The 13673-nt window shown below is 37.8% G+C and overlaps 1 long non-coding RNA gene across 1 annotated transcript; it reads right to left on the bottom strand.

Moving 5' to 3' along the window:
- Positions 1-2197: 2197 nt before the first annotated feature.
- LOC131326305 (uncharacterized) lies at positions 2198-13138 on the bottom strand. The gene is made up of 2 exons (XR_009199968.1): positions 13032-13138; positions 2198-2821 (listed from the first exon to the last, which is right to left on the bottom strand). It is a non-coding gene; the product is annotated as an uncharacterized LOC131326305 (long non-coding RNA).
- Between the last annotated feature and the right edge of the window lie 535 nt (positions 13139-13673).

Genomic DNA, 13673 nt, shown 5'->3' with positions numbered 1-13673 from the left:
AAGAAGATCTCTCTCTCTCTCTCTCTCTCTCTCTCTCTCTCTCTCTCTCTGGTTAGGGTGGGTTAGGGTTTGAAATGATTTCGATTTCGTCTGGTCCACTACCGTCCAACCCTAACACTACAAATCAGTTCTTTGATGTTGATAACTGATGTTCTTTGATTTTGGAGATGTTATTTGATGTTGAACGACTGATTTTAAAGAAGTGATGTGGAGAATCTGAACTTGTGGGGAAAGACTGATTTTGGACTTGTTTGATTAATTTCTTTCTTGGAGTATGGAGTTTGGACCTCATGCAAATCTTTGGATTGCTTTGTTAAAATTGTAGTTGGTTTGCTTGTTTTATTAATTTGTGGGCTTCCTGCCCGGCGCGATCGAAGAGTTGCCACCTGGATTTTTGAGATGAATGATCCGAGAAATCGAGAGTTTGTTTGAGAGAAAAAAGGGTTTTGGTCTAGCGAAAACATTGAGATTTTGGATCCGAGAGCCACGTTACCAGTGGGAAAGGTTTTGTTGAAAAAGCATCCTGCTTGCTCGGTAAAAATCGGTCTCTACTAAGCATTTTAAATGGAGGATTTAATATCATTCGAAAATTTTAACTTTAAAACATGTACGGGAAATGGACACGGGATTAAATATAACACATTGATGTGCTTGTGGTGCGAACTGTATAGTATGAAATGGATGAGCAATGTACAAAAAATGAAATAACAGTATTATAGCAGTCCGCCAATATCATGTAAAACACCGCACGACGACTCGGATACGTCGCATGGTGTAACTAAAACACCGTGCGGTGCACCTGTCTACACATTCCAGCATCAGTTCGTTTTTACATGACAAAACAAACCAAGGTCTGCAAAATAGTTTTTTAGATTTTTCGAATCTCTAAAAAATGATTTATGAGACCCTTTTGTTCATCTCCTCATGTAAAAGATGTTAAAAGCTCTTTGAAATGTTAAAAGATTTAATAAAATAAAAAAAATGACTTTTAATATGAAACTTGACTATGGAATGTACCCGCACAAAAAAGCAATAAACAAACTAAACAGAATAACATAAGAAGGAGTATGTACAAGAAACAAAATAACGCACGGTATAATACACTACGTCGTGCGGTGTTATAAAACGCCGCACGATATAGCGTATCCAGTGCAGAAATTATTTTTTTGTGCTTTTTGAATATAAAGCTCGTTTGAGACCCAAACTCAGTATAGAAAGACCGAGAATGGCCTCGATCGGCTCCCCTCAAAGCTAAACGTGGTTTAGCCCAATGAATTTGTTTATACCTTTTGATCGAGGCTTAGATGTGCTTGAAGATGGAGGAATGGAAGTTGATTTGGACTTGAAATGCTTAAATGGGGATCGAAGGATATGAGGTTGTTTGGATGCTTTGAGGTAGAGGTCCTCCTAAGTCAGTAGTTTACTAAACTTAAGAGGAGAAGAAGAATGGGGGTATTTTTAGAGAGAGAGAGTGAGAGTCTAGAAAATGGCAGAGTAACTTTATTTGGAGTTGAAGGGGCCACTTCTCAACTAGAGGGGGGGTGTATTTATAGACAAGAGAGCCAAGGATGAACACTACAAAGAGGGGAGGTAGCTTATGGGCTGAATAAAATTTATCCTCTGCACCTGTAGGCGTGGCCAACAACTTTCTGCAACTGTTAGAACTTTTCCCTGAAACGTCGTGAAACATAAAGAGAAATGTTGTGCTATATATTGAAATCTCGTGCAGTGGAGTGATTTTTTTGGAATTTTTTGAAATGCCACATGACGTTTCTGAAATGCCGCGCGACGCTTTGAAATGCCGCGCAGTATTGTGTGTCAGCACAACACATCAAACTTCGCGGGGGCACCCTGGACACTCCCGAACTCGGATTTGAGCACGGTTCAAAGCGTTGGAAAGCTTGTCAAGTCTTCTTTCTAACCCAATTAGTTTCACTCAAGGATATTTTATACATTGAAATGTGTGATCATTTTACCATCAGTGTGTCATGGAAAAAGTTGTTTTTGACAAAGCAAATGTGTTTTTCTCTTTGCAATTGGACCGGGGGTCGCCCTATATGTTTGGGAAGGGGTTTTCTTGAGGTTTAGAGAAGGAGTGACAAAGGAGCAACAATCCAAGCCTTGAAAGTGTATTTTTCCTTATTTCATCATCGGGGAACTTAAAGATTATTCGGAGGCCCAAATTGGGGTGTCTACATAATTTCTATGTTAGTATGAGCCAATTAGTAAAAAATATACCTACTGCCACCGTGGATTGTGTGTGGTTCTTAAAAAGAGAAGAAAAATTTGCAATTTTACAAATTATTTGGGTTTTGAATCGGAAATTAGGGTTGGATGGGTTTATTATTTTGTGTGTGCATATTTAGTTTGTGAATCTGAAATTATGGTTTGAAAATATGATTTGCCCCTAATCAAATGATTGTTGTGATTGCTTTTGTTTAAGCTTAAGAAAGTTGCCATGGCTGGAAAAGAGTTCTATTGAGTTCTATTCGTCATTGGAAGAGACAAATGATGCTTAGGGCGTATGTCGAAGCTAGGTCCAATGTGCAATTGCTGCTTGAACAAGAAATCATCACTGATTACCCACCATTGCTTGAACCTTTGCAATCAAACATAGATGGCCATTGTGATTCAAATAGGTGCTTCAACATTGCATCCTATTTACTCAGAGCGGCAACGGGAGTTGTAATTTCATTTTTGGTCATGTTTATTTTGTACAAGACTCTAATGTAATGCTTATTTGATTGAACCATTGCGAAGAACAATTATCAACTTCAAGCAACTTCTATTGCTTTGGCACTGCTGTATGCATTTGAAGTATCTTAACTGTAACGCCCCATGCAGACCACTGGCTCAATACCTTGATTTTGATCCACAAGCCACACCACATGGCCCAAAAGCTTAAGCACAAGGTACTAGTAGTAGCCCACAAGGTTTGTTATATGCCCAAGATCATCCATGTAGACTTCCGATGTGGGACGGAGTGTTACAATCTCCCCAACTTTATAGCCTCGCGCCCTTGCGAGGGGTTGAGCACTATAATCACCGACACTAATCAAACCAAATTAACCAACAACCAAATCCAACCAAACTCCAAAGGCCCACATGGTCGTGTACTTGGATGGCTTTGATACCACCTGTAACGCCCCAAGCAAACCACTGGCCCAATAACCTGGCTTTGATACCACAATTGTCACACCCCAAAAATGAGAAGTGACCGGCCATGTATCACAAGGCCAACTCATGGAACACGTAGCCTAGAATAAAATAAATTTTCAAACAATAATGATTTTTTTATTAAATAAATCCAAAACCAAATAAATCCCAATCATAAACATGGGGCAAAACCATCCCATGAACCAGCCAATAAAAATTTACCATCAACAATATAGTAATCCAATTTACTCAAAAGCTATACAAAGTGCGGAAGCGATGATTAAAATCTTTATACTAAATGCAACATCCTATGGAGGTCAATAAAAAGAAATCCCCAAGATGCCACCCGAGTCCTTGCCTAACTCGCCAACTTGCCTGAAAGAGAAGCTGGAATAAATCCGTCAGCTGACGAGCTCAATGAATAGCAAGTATGTATAATAAATAAAGTTGAAAGTGAAGATTAAAATAATTTACCATTAAATCATAATTTGGCATACAAGGTGTCCAGCAGAATAATAAATCGATCAAATAAGTATTTAACCAAATAAATATTCTTGGTGGTGATAACAATAATAACTCCATCAACAATGGGGAACCTCAATCAAATAGTACCATGGCCAAAATAAATCTCATCAAAATTGGATCCAATATCGAACTTAGAGTCACCAGGGTTGGCAGCCCGTGGTACTTTTCCCTAAGACGATCCGGCAAAAGAAAGCCGTTGAGCATTAGGGTCACCGGCCTAACACGGTCTTTTCCCCAATGGCCAGGGTCACCGACACGAGAAGGAATAATTTCCCTGGACTTCCGAAATAAATGTTCCCATTAATATCCACCAAGTTCTCACCAAAAAGAATATTAACAATTGATCTCAGAAAATTCATCGCATGCCAATTTATAGAACAACTTATAAACAGTTTTGAGTCTCCAAATAACATTCATATAAATTTCTTAAGGAAATACTTTTAAGGGACACAGGGACCTTTCGAAAATACGTAACATACTTAACTACTCACCTGAATCCAAAGGTAATATACACCGAACAACGTGAAATGAAGTTAACCTAAACAAAAGAATAATACGAACTGATCATCTAATCTGCAAATTACGCTGACCATAAAACTAGCTAGGGAACAATGTATCAATAAACTAACCAATCTCCAATTTAGGTTGCTAATTCTTAGTACCCAACCGAAACTATAAAACCCAACTTCTGAACCTTATTTATTCCAACTCCAAACCATGATCTGTTCTTCACTTACCCAATATGTTCCTGCCAATAAAACCAAAACATGTTCCTCTTTTCCAATATAATATACTAGTCATGCATTAAGCCAAGATTTCACATCCATCTGCCGAGATTAATCATAATCAACAACACCCATGCACGCACCTCACACCGCACCATGTCGCGCACACAAACCCACACGGCACATACATCTCTCAAACCACCATAGCCTCACAAAAGGACAACCTCCAAACCCAATAATTTAACTCGACACTTGTGCGGCAGTGCCCAATTCATGGGCCTATCGCTTGTGAAATGGTAGATCAAAAGAACGAGAGAGATGAAGTAAAATATTACCTCGAAAGACTCCAAAGATAATCTCCTCTGTACTATGGCTGCTGCTCTTCTCGAACTTCAGAAGTTCTCTTATGCTTCTTATCTCAGACGTTCTCTCAAACAAAACCCTAATAACCTTTTGAATATCTGACCAAGTATAACTCTTATATAACTACCCCCTAATAATGTGGTACCCTAAATTATAGCTAATTAGTATTAGATAGAACGTAACACAATATATAAAATTACCATTCAGTTCTACTATTTTGCCCAACATCAATCTCATACCCCAAATATTACAATCGTGTCAACAATATCCATAGCGCGTACAAAATAATTAGTTGGGACCCAATCATAACACCAATTAATAATGGCAATATAAATAATTAAAATAAACAAAAATGCTAGGCCGTAACATCTTTCCCCCCTTAAAATAAATTTCGCCCTCGAAATTGCATACTAACCTCATCCGTACAAACATCGGTATTTTCTATGCATTTCCCTCTTCACGATGCAAAGTACTTTATAAACTGAGTGCACACCGCAACACTTTAACCAAATAAATATTCTTGGTGGTGATCACAACAATAACTCCATCAACAATGGGGAACCTCAATCAAATAGTACCATGGCCAAAATAAATCTCATCAAAATTGGATCCAATATCGAACTTAGAGTCACCAGGGTTGGCAGCCCGTGGTACTTTTCCCTAAGACGATCCGGCAATAGAAAGCCGTTGAGCATTAGGGTCACCGGCCTAACACGGTCTTTTCCATAATGGCCAGGGTCACCGACACGAGAAGGAATAATTTCCCTGGACTTCCGAAATAAATGTTCCCATTAATATCCGTCAAGTTCTCACCAAAAAGAATATTAACAATTGATCTCAGAAAATTCATCGCATGCCAATTTATAGAACAACTTATAAACAGTTTTGAGTCTCTGAATAACATTCATATAAATTTCTTAAGGAAATACTTTTAAGGGACACAGGGACCTTTCGAAAATACGTAACATACTTAACTACTCACCTGAATCCAAAGGTAATATACACCGAACAACGTGAAATGAAGTTAACCTAAACAAAAGAATAATACGAACTGATCATCTAATCTGCAAATTACGCTGACCATAAAACTAGCTAGGGAACAATGTATCAGTAAACTAACCAATCTCCAATTTAGGTTGCTAATTCTTAGTACCCAACCGAAACTATAAAACCCAACTTCTGAACCTTATTTATTCCAACTCCAAACCATGATCTGTTCTTCACTTACCCAATATGTTCCTGCCAATAAAACCAAAACATGTTCCTCTTTTCCAATATAATATACTAGTCATGCATTAAGCCAAGATTTCACATCCATCTGCCGAGATTAATCATAATCAACAACACCCATGCACGCACCTCCCACCGCACCATGTCGCGCACACAAACCCACACGGCACATACATCTCTCAAACCACCATAGCCTCACAAAAGGACAACCTCCAAACCCAATAATTTAACTCGACACTTGTGCGGCAGTGCCCAATTCATGGGCCTATCGCTTGTGAAATGGTAGATCAAAAGAACGAGAGAGATGAAGTAAAATATTACCTCGAAAGACTCCAAAGATAATCTCCTCTGTACTATGGCTGCTGCTCTTCTCGAACTTCAGAAGTTCTCTTATGCTTCTTATCTCAGACGTTCTCTCAAACAAAACCCTAATAACCTTTTGAATATCTGACCAAGTATAACTCTTATATAACTACCCCCTAATAATGTGGTACCCTAAATTATAGCTAATTAGTATTAGATAGAACGTAACACAATATATAAAATTACCATTCAGTTCTACTATTTTGCCCAACATCAATCTCATACCCCAAATATTACAATCGTGTCAACAATATCCATAGCGCGTACAAAATAATTAGTTGGGATCCAATCATAACACCAATTAATAATGGCAATATAAATAATTAAAATAAACAAAAATGCTAGGCCGTAACATCTTTCCCCCCTTAAAATAAATTTCGCCCTCGAAATTGCATACTAACCTCATCCGTACAAACATCGGTATTTTCTATGCATTTCCCTCTTCACGATGCAAAGTACTTTATAAACTGAGTGCACATCGCAACACTTTAACCAAATAAATATTCTTGGTGGTGATCACAACAATAACTCCATCAACAATGGGGAACCTCAATCAAATAGTACCATGGCCATAATAAATCTCATCAAAATTGGATCCAATATCGAACTTAGAGTCACCAGGGTTGGCAGCCCGTGGTACTTTTCCCTAAGACGATCCGGCAAAAGAAAGCCGTTGAGCATTAGGGTCACCGGCCTAACACGGTCTTTTCCATAATGGCCAGGGTCACCGACACGAAAAGGAATAATTTCCCTGGACTTCCGAAATAAATGTTCCCATTAATATCCGTCAAGTTCTCACCAAAAAGAATATTAACAATTGATCTCAGAAAATTCATCGCATGCCAATTTATAGAACAACTTATAAACAGTTTTGAGTCTCTGAATAACATTCATATAAATTTCTCAAGGAAATACTTTTAAGGGACACAGGGACCTTTCGAAAATACGTAACATACTTAACTACTCACCTGAATCCAAAGGTAATATACACCGAACAACGTGAAATGAAGTTAACCTAAACAAAAGAATAATACGAACTGATCATCTAATCTGCAAATTACGCTGACCATAAAACTAGCTAGGGAACAATGTATCAATAAACTAACCAATCTCCAATTTAGGTTGCTAATTCTTAGTACCCAACCGAAACTATAAAACCCAACTTCTGAACCTTATTTATTCCAACTCCAAACCATGATCTGTTCTTCACTTACCCAATATGTTCCTGCCAATAAAACCAAAACATGTTCCTCTTTTCCAATATAATATACTAGTCATGCATTAAGCCAAGATTTCACATCCATCTGCCGAGATTAATCATAATCAACAACACCCATGCACGCACCTCACACCGCACCATGTCGCGCACACAAACCCACACGGCACATACATCTCTCAAACCACCATAGCCTCACAAAAGGACAACCTCCAAACCCAATAATTTAACTCGACACTTGTGCGGCAGTGCCCAATTCATTGGCCTATCGCTTGTGAAATGGTAGATCAAAAGAACGAGAGAGATGAAGTAAAATATTACCTCGAAAGACTCCAAAGATAATCTCCTCTGTACTATGGCTGCTGCTCTTCTCGAACTTCAGAAGTTCTCTTATGCTTCTTATCTCAGACGTTCTCTCAAACAAAATCCTAATAACCTTTTGAATATCTGACCAAGTATAACTCTTATATAACAACCCCCTAATAACGTGGTACCCTAAATTATAGCTAATTAGTATTAGATAGAACGTAACACAATATATAAAATTACCATTCAGTTCTACTATTTTGCCCAACATCAATCTCGTACCCCAAATATTACAATCGTGTCAACAATATCCATAGCGCGTACAAAATAATTAGTTGGGACCCAATCATAACACCAATTAATAATGGCAATATAAATAATTAAAATAAACAAAAATGCTAGGCCGTAACATCTTTCCCCCCTTAAAATAAATTTCGCCCTCGAAATTGCATACTAACCTCATCCGTACAAACATGGGTATTTTCTTTGCATTTCCCTCTTCACGATGCAAAGTACTTTATAAACTGAGTGCACACCGCAACATTTTAACCAAATAAATATTCTTGGCGGTGATCACAACAATAACTCCATCAACAATGGGGAACCTCAAACAAATAGTACCATGGCCAAAATAAATCTCATCAAAATTGGATCCAATATCGAACTTAGAGTCACCAGGGTTGGCAGCCCGTGGTACTTTTCCCTAAGACGATCCGGCAAAAGAAAGCCGTTGAGCATTAGGGTCACCGGCCTAACACGGTCTTTTCCATAATGGCCAGGGTCACCGACACGAGAAGGAATAATTTCCCTGGACTTCCGAAATAAATGTTCCCATTAATATCCGTCAAGTTCTCACCAAAAAGAATATTAACAATTGATCTCAGAAAATTCATCGCATGCCAATTTATAGAACAACTTATAAACAGTTTTGAGTCTCTGAATAACATTCATATAAATTTCTTAAGGAAATACTTTTAAGGGACACAGGGACCTTTCGAAAATACGTAACATACTTAACTACTCACCTGAATCCAAAGGTAATATACACCGAACAACGTGAAATGAAGTTAACCTAAACAAAAGAATAATACGAACTGATCATCTAATCTGCAAATTACGCTGACCATAAAACTAGCTAGGGAACAATGTATCAATAAACTAACCAATCTCCAATTTAGGTTGCTAATTCTTAGTACCCAACCGAAACTATAAAACCCAACTTCTGAACCTTATTTATTCCAACTCCAAACCATGATCTGTTCTTCACTTACCCAATATGTTCCTGCCAATAAAACCAAAACATGTTCCTCTTTTCCAATATAATATACTAGTCATGCATTAAGCCAAGATTTCACATCCATCTGCCGAGATTAATCATAATCAACAACACCCATGCACGCACCTCACACCGCACCATGTCGCGCACACAAACCCACACGGCACATACATCTCTCAAACCACCATAGCCTCACAAAAGGACAACCTCCAAACCCAATAATTTAACTCGACACTTGTGCGGCAGTGCCCAATTCATTGGCCTATCGCTTGTGAAATGGTAGATCAAAAGAACGAGAGAGATGAAGTAAAATATTACCTCGAAAGACTCCAAAGATAATCTCCTCTGTACTATGGCTGCTGCTCTTCTCGAACTTCAGAAGTTCTCTTATGCTTCTTATCTCAGACGTTCTCTCAAACAAAACCCTAATAACCTTTTGAATATCTGACCAAGTATAACTCTTATATAACTACCCCCTAATAACGTGGTACCCTAAATTATAGCTAATTAGTATTAGATAGAACGTAACACAATATATAAAATTACCATTCAGTTCTACTATTTTGCCCAACATCAATCTCGTACCCCAAATATTACAATCATGTCAACAATATCCATAGCGCATACAAAATAATTAGTTGGGACCCAATCATAACACCAATTAATAATGGCAATATAAATAATTAAAATAAACAAAAATGCTAGGCCGTAACATCTTTCCCCCCTTAAAATAAATTTCGCCCTCGAAATTGCATACTAACCTCTTCCGTACAAACATGGGTATTTTCTTTGCATTTCCCCCTTCACGATGCAAAGGACTTTATAAACTGAGTGCACACCGCAACATTTTAACCAAATAAATATTCTTGGTGGTGATCACAACAATAACTCCATCAACAACGGGGAACCTCAATCAAATAGTACCATGGCCAAAATAAATCTCATCAAAATTGGATCCAATATCGAACTTAGAGTCACCAGGGTTGGCAGCCCGTGGTACTTTTCCCTAAGACGATCCGGCAAAAGAAAGCCGTTGAGCATTAGGGTCACCGGCCTAACACGGTCTTTTCCATAATGGCCAGGGTCACCGACACGAGAAGGAATAATTTCCCTGGACTTCCGAAATAAATGTTCCCATTAATATCCGTCAAGTTCTCACCAAAAAGAATATTAACAATTGATCTCAGAAAATTCATCGCATGCCAATTTATAGAACAACTTATAAACAGTTTTGAGTCTCTGAATAACATTCATATAAATTTCTTAAGGAAATACTTTTAAGGGACACAGGGACCTTTCGAAAATACGTAACATACTTAACTACTCACCTGAATCCAAAGGTAATATACACCGAACAACGTGAAATGAAGTTAACCTAAACAAAAGAATAATACGAACTGATCATCTAATCTGCAAATTACGCTGACCATAAAACTAGCTAGGGAACAATGTATCAATAAACTAACCAATCTCCAATTTAGGTTGCTAATTCTTAGTACCCAACCGAAACTATAAAACCCAACTTCTGAACCTTATTTATTCCAACTCCAAACCATGATCTGTTCTTCACTTACCCAATATGTTCCTGCCAATAAAACCAAAACATGTTCCTCTTTTCCAATATAATATACTAGTCATGCATTAAGCCAAGATTTCACATCCATCTGCCGAGATTAATCATAATCAACAACACCCATGCACGCACCTCACACCGCACCATGTCGCGCACACAAACCCACACGGCACATACATCTCTCAAACCACCATAGCCTCACAAAAGGACAACCTCCAAACCCAATAATTTAACTCGACACTTGTGCGGCAGTGCCCAATTCATTGGCCTATCGCTTGTGAAATGGTAGATCAAAAGAACGAGAGAGATGAAGTAAAATATTACCTCGAAAGACTCCAAAGATAATCTCCTCTGTACTATGGCTGCTGCTCTTCTCGAACTTCAGAAGTTCTCTTATGCTTCTTATCTCAGACGTTCTCTCAAACAAAACCCTAATAACCTTTTGAATATCTGACCAAGTATAACTCTTATATAACTACCCCCTAATAACGTGGTACCCTAAATTATAGCTAATTAGTATTAGATAGAACGTAACACAATATATAAAATTACCATTCAGTTCTACTATTTTGCCCAACATCAATCTCGTACCCCAAATATTACAATCATGTCAACAATATCCATAGCGCATACAAAATAATTAGTTGGGACCCAATCATAACACCAATTAATAATGGCAATATAAATAATTAAAATAAACAAAAATGCTAGGCCGTTACATCTTTCCCCCCTTAAAATAAATTTCGCCCTCGAAATTGCATACTAACCTCTTCCGTACAAACATGGGTATTTTCTTTGCATTTCCCCCTTCACGATGCAAAGGACTTTATAAACTGAGTGCACACCGCAACATTTTAACCAAATAAATATTCTTGGTGGTGATCACAACAATAACTCCATCAACAACGGGGAACCTCAATCAAATAGTACCATGGCCAAAATAAATCTCATCAAAATTGGATCCAATATCGAACTTAGAGTCACCAGGGTTGGCAGCCCGTGGTACTTTTCCCTAAGACGATCCGGCAAAAGAAAGCCGTTGAGCATTAGGGTCACCGGCCTAACACGGTCTTTTCCATAATGGCCAGGGTCACCGACACGAGAAGGAATAATTTCCCTGGACTTCCGAAATAAATGTTCCCATTAATATCCGTCAAGTTCTCACCAAAAAGAATATTAACAATTGATCTCAGAAAATTCATCGCATGCCAATTTATAGAATAACTTATAAACAGTTTTGAGTCTCTGAATAACATTCATATAAATTTCTTAAGGAAATACTTTTAAGGGACACAGGGACCTTTCGAAAATACGTAACATACTTAACTACTCACCTGAATCCAAAGGTAATATACACCGAACAACGTGAAATGAAGTTAACCTAAACAAAAGAATAATACGAACTGATCATCTAATCTGCAAATTACGCTGACCATAAAACTAGCTAGGGAACAATGAATCAATAAACTAACCAATCTCCAATTTAGGTTGCTAATTCTTAGTACCCAACCGAAACTATAAAACCCAACTTCTGAACCTTATTTATTCCAACTCCAAACCATGATCTGTTCTTCACTTACCCAATATGTTCCTGCCAATAAAACCAAAACATGTTCCTCTTTTCCAATATAATATACTAGTCATGCATTAAGCCAAGATTTCACATCCATCTGCCGAGATTAATCATAATCAACAACACCCATGCACGCACCTCACACCGCACCATGTCGCACACACAAACCCACACGGCACATACATCTCTCAAACCACCATAGCCTCACAAAAGGACAACCTCCAAACCCAATAATTTAACTCAACACTTGTGTGGCAGTGCCCAATTCATGGGCCTATCGCTTGTGAAATGGTAGATCAAAAGAACGAGAGAGATGAAGTAAAATATTACCTCGAAAGACTCCAAAGATAATCTCCTCTGTACTATGGTTGCTGCTCTTCTCGAACTTCAGAAGTTCTTTTATGCTTCTTATCTCAGACGTTCTCTCAAACAAAAACCGTAATAACCTTTTGAATATCTGACCAAGTATAACTCTTATATAACTACCCCTAATAACGTGGTACGCTAAATTATAGCTAATTAGTATTAGATAGAACGTAACACAATATATAAAATTACCATTCAGTTCCACTATTTTACCCAATATCAATCTCATACCCCAAATATTACAATCGTGTCAACAATATCCATAGCGCATACAAAATAATTAGTTGGGACCCAATCATAACACCAATTAATAATGGCAATATAAATAATTAAAATAAACAAAAATTCTAGGCCATAACATTAACAATGTACTTGTTCTGGGAATGAATATCAGAATGCAGTAATACCTTGGGCTTTGCCACGGACAGAATCAATTTCAAAATGTTTGCTTTCACACGGACAGAATGAATATCAAAATGTTCTTTAAATGTCGATGCCAATGCCAATGTTCATCCTCATCTCAAAATGCAGTAAGGGGGGCGGAGAGGAATGTAGTAACCCCATCTCAGAATTCAGTAACACCTCTGGCACTGCTCTAAAAACAAGGAGCACATTCAACCAAAGAAGGCCAATTGCTATTCATTTATTCTGGTTGTTGGTTTATTCAATAAGAACTTAAGCAACCAATTCGCAATTCCTATGCATCTATCATTTCAGTTACTAGCAACGTCAATAACAATGACTAGAAGGTAACTAAAATACTTTTGTACTCCCTGTTTTCCAGAGTCAAACATCTCTCCTTCCCTATTTTTCAGAAGTTCTCATTTCCCCTGTTTTCATTCCATAAAACATAACAGAATATATATCTCCAACACTTGGCTCTACATACTAGAGTACAAGCATAACTACAAGTCCCAAACATAAAAAACATAGCTCTACATTTCTTCTAAGTAAATGAAGTCTCTCTATTGCTTTGCCATTTTCTCCATCTCCATCTCCGT

Source organism: Rhododendron vialii, chromosome 5a, assembly GCF_030253575.1.
Source record: "Rhododendron vialii isolate Sample 1 chromosome 5a, ASM3025357v1".
Classification (NCBI taxonomy): Eukaryota; Viridiplantae; Streptophyta; class Magnoliopsida; order Ericales; family Ericaceae; genus Rhododendron; species Rhododendron vialii.
The sequence above is the reverse complement of the archived record's forward strand: the minus strand, read 5'-3'. Positions and strand labels throughout refer to the sequence as shown.